A 3,915-nucleotide genomic window follows, 5' to 3' on the forward strand; every position below is an offset into this window, starting at 1 on the left:
AAAAGTTCTAAGTACCAGTATGGAGGATGCAATCAAGAGGCTATGAAGGTATGTTGCAATAATCTTATAATTTTTTATATTATTAACGTCATTTAAATATGTTCCAATTGAAAACTAATTTACTCTTTATTTTCAGTACAAACAATATAAAAAATTGTACTCAGAAACTTATTATTTCATTTCACGAGAAATTGAAAAACTTTATAAAAAAATTTTTTATTAAAATTTTTTAATTAGGGAAAGCATGCTGGAAATCTGGCTAATTGATCCCATCTTAAAGAGTTTTCCCGAAACGGAAAAATCTACGATTTCTCCCGAGATACTGGAAGATGAAGTATCCTTAGAAGCTACAGAAATAAGGAAACAAATAAAGGACGAATTAGAGGAGATAAATTTTGCAAAAATATAAAGTAAACTTTAAGAAATTTAAATTATATTAAAATTATATTTAATATCCCTTTTAACGTCCAATACTTAATTTAATATGTATACTTCATGAAAATAATCACTTTATAATTTTTTTGTTTAAAAAAACCTTTGGACAAAATAAAAAAGAGAAAGGAAAAATTAGAAGATAACTAACCAAATGCCCTTCCTTCTCTTTTTTCTTTTTCTGATTTATTTTCCGTTTTGTTATTATATTTATCAAATCACAATAAAAAACATATTTTATATTGACCAACATTTCGGTACTCACACGACACTCTTATCAGGATGAGTAAAATTTGAGCAGGTACGAACAGTAACGATTTAAAATATCAAAGAAAGAGCATAGTTGTTTTGTTATTGTTACTACCTGTTCCAATATTTCTTACCTTGATAGCATAGTACTGTATGAGTGCCGAAACGCTGGTAAATTTAATAAATGTTTCTAATTGTGATTTTATAATAATAAATATAAAAAGATGAAAGAAATAAAAACGAGAGAAGGAAGTACATTTGGCTAGTTGCCTTCTCATTTTTCTTTTATCTTTTTTATTTTTGTCCAAAGGTTTTTTTAAGGAATATTGTTTAAAGGAATCTTTTTTTTTAATTACAATAGGAGCATTTTATGGTATTTGACCAAACTTGTTCGTTGGTTTCTTGATCTTATTTTCAGGAATTCCATATATTAAATATGAAATATGCAATATGGTTTAATTTTATAATAATAATAATAATAATAATGATAAGTTGAATATTTTTAACGGAAATTTTTGAATTTAATTAAAAAATATATATATATAAAATTTTAATTACAATATGCAAAAATTTTATTGATGTTAAACTCAGCCTGGATGTATTTATAATTTTCTTAAACCTAAATTTACTGATGGATTCTTGTAAAATAATTGGTTAACGAGTAATCCTATACTTCAAGGTGAAACATATTAGCGTCAAATGTGACGTTGCATCGAGACACAGCAGGTCTTTTCTCGGCATCAACATTCAGTTCATCCAAGATGACAAAATTCAGTTAAGAACTTAGCTGTAAAAGTCCTTGAGGAACGGCACACATCGGACTACTTGCGATATCTCATCCGAGAAATTCTGAGAAGTATGGAATTCGTGTTGATGAGATGTACACGTGTACGACTGATAATGGTTCAAATATGATTAAAATGACCAGTCTACTTCAAGAAGAACAAGAAGAGAATGAAAGCAGGAGAGAAAAAACGAACTTCAATGATGAACCAGAAATCGATGTCCATATAAGTGAGTGCCAACATGAATTCGTAGAGCATCCAGAGTCAGCTATTGATTTTGACGGACAGAACATCTCTCTGATTTGCGTCCGCTGTGGGGCTCACACACTTCAGCTATGCGTAAAGGACGTTTTAAAGGAGGAGCTGGTGAAAACTATTGATAAGGTACAGCAACCGAAAAAAAAATATATTGAACATGTACAGTAAACATTTATGCACAATATATGTATATAATGAGATTCATTATCTATATTTTTTCATTTATGCAGGCACAGGTAGTCGTAAAGGTACTTCGAGTGGAGACAATGGGAAAGATTCTGATCAGCTGTGGTTATAAGAAACCAGTGCTCGATATGCCTACGCGATGGAGTACACCAGATATTATGCTTCAATCACTGATTGACGCTAAACCATTTTGTCTCAACTTTTCATCGACCCATGAAGAACTTCATCTATCGGACGTCGAATAGGAGCGGCTTGAACAGTGTTTGGCTGCCCTAGAACCTTCTAGTATAACAAATCTGTTGCTACAAAAAGAGATACTTTTACCTGGTGCTTTTTTTGGTGCATGGCTGAAATGCAAGTTGGAAACCAAGAAGGTTAATACGCCGTTTGCTAGAGCTCTTTTCAATGCAATGGAATCAAGAGAAGCACTGAATAAGCTAAAACAAATATGGCTAAAACGTCACCCAAAAGAACAGGAAACATCAGACGTAACTGATGAAATTCAATCACAGTAGGTATTACTTATTCCACATATTTTTGTTCTTATTAAATAAATTGAACTATTTTATTTTTTATCTTTATTAATTATAATGTAAAATATGTTTAGTTTCAGATTCTGCAAGGAGAGGAAGACTAGGAAGAAGCAGATGAGGTGGAAGAGAGTTTAAAAGTATACGATCACGAAAGGTATACTCAAAGAAAGAAGAAAGATACATCTCACTGTATTAAAACGCTTCTCCTGAATTTTAGGACCACTCCTAAATTAGATAGAAAGTCCAACATTTTGAGTTTTTGGGGGGAAAAACCGACTATGCCAGAGCTCTACGAACTGGCAATGATTGCTCAAGCGGTTCTCATGACGCAGGTCAGCGTCGAGAGGCTCTTTTCCGAAATGAAGTTTAGCTTCTCAGATTTGAGAAGCAAACCATCCCCGGACATGCTCGACGATATTTTAGTAGTACGCTGTAATGGTTTATATAAAAAACAACTAAAAGCAGTCAACAAAGCAAAAACTAGTGCCCAAAAGACCAACGCCGCAAAGAAAGCTGGATCATTTAAACAAAATGATAATTTTCAATATTTCATTTTTAATTGCGCGAAAAATTGCATTTATTATTTACTGTTCATGTTAAAATTATGTTATTAAATAAAAATTTTACACCTGCAACGAAACAATATGCATATATTTAATATTTAACTTAATGTATCATATAATAAATATACTGATTATTAATTATGAAAAGCTATATATTACTTTAAACTGGAAAAATTCAGTATGCAAATTTTAATTATAATTCTTAAATAAAGTATTTGGCGATATTATTTATGAACAAACTTGAACTTAACTCTGGTCAAATTTTTGTTGTACTTTGGTCACCCTTACTTTTGCTAGGAAATAAGTTTTCGCCTTCACAAGGATACGGGGTTTAAAAAATTCTTGAAGATACCTCCCGACGACCAATTCCTCGCAGAATATTATCTTGAGTGATCTGGTGAATTCTCTGAAGTACCCGGATTGTCGCATGTCTCATAATTATGATTTTTAAATATCTACGCAGAGTTAAAGTCTAATTGTCTCCGAAGAATGTTAAAACTTGACCTGGTAAACCACCTGGGTAGCTCAGACAATTTTCACTTTTTCAGAAACTCGTTTTAGCTGAAGCAGGAACACAGGGTCTCGAAGTGCTCGAAATTTCGTGGTAAATTATCAGGTACACCTGGATTAACTTATTTCTTATCATTATAACTTTTAGACACCTGCGAAATATTAACATCTAAATGCCATTTAAGAGTGTTTCAACTCGCCGTGGTAAGTCACCTAGGGGACCCGGGCCATCCTAGCTGTTTTAGAAACTCGCTTTAGCCTTGGCAGGAACGCAGGGTTTAAAAATTCCTTAAAGAATATGTACGAGGGTAGTTCAATAAGTCCTTAGAATGACCAGCAGATGGCGCGCGAATCGCTCCAAATCATCTGTTTTCAGTCAGCACCACTCCCGACTAGATA

At 32.5% G+C, this 3,915-nt stretch overlaps 1 pseudogene; it reads left to right on the top strand.

The window, feature by feature from the left end:
* Positions 1-246: 246 nt before the first annotated feature.
* LOC117173329 lies at positions 247-2,906 on the top strand (annotated as a pseudogene).
* Positions 2,907-3,915: the final 1,009 nt, after the last annotated feature.

This window comes from Belonocnema kinseyi, chromosome 5, assembly GCF_010883055.1.
Source record: "Belonocnema kinseyi isolate 2016_QV_RU_SX_M_011 chromosome 5, B_treatae_v1, whole genome shotgun sequence".
Lineage (NCBI taxonomy): Eukaryota > Metazoa > Arthropoda > Insecta > Hymenoptera > Cynipidae > Belonocnema > Belonocnema kinseyi.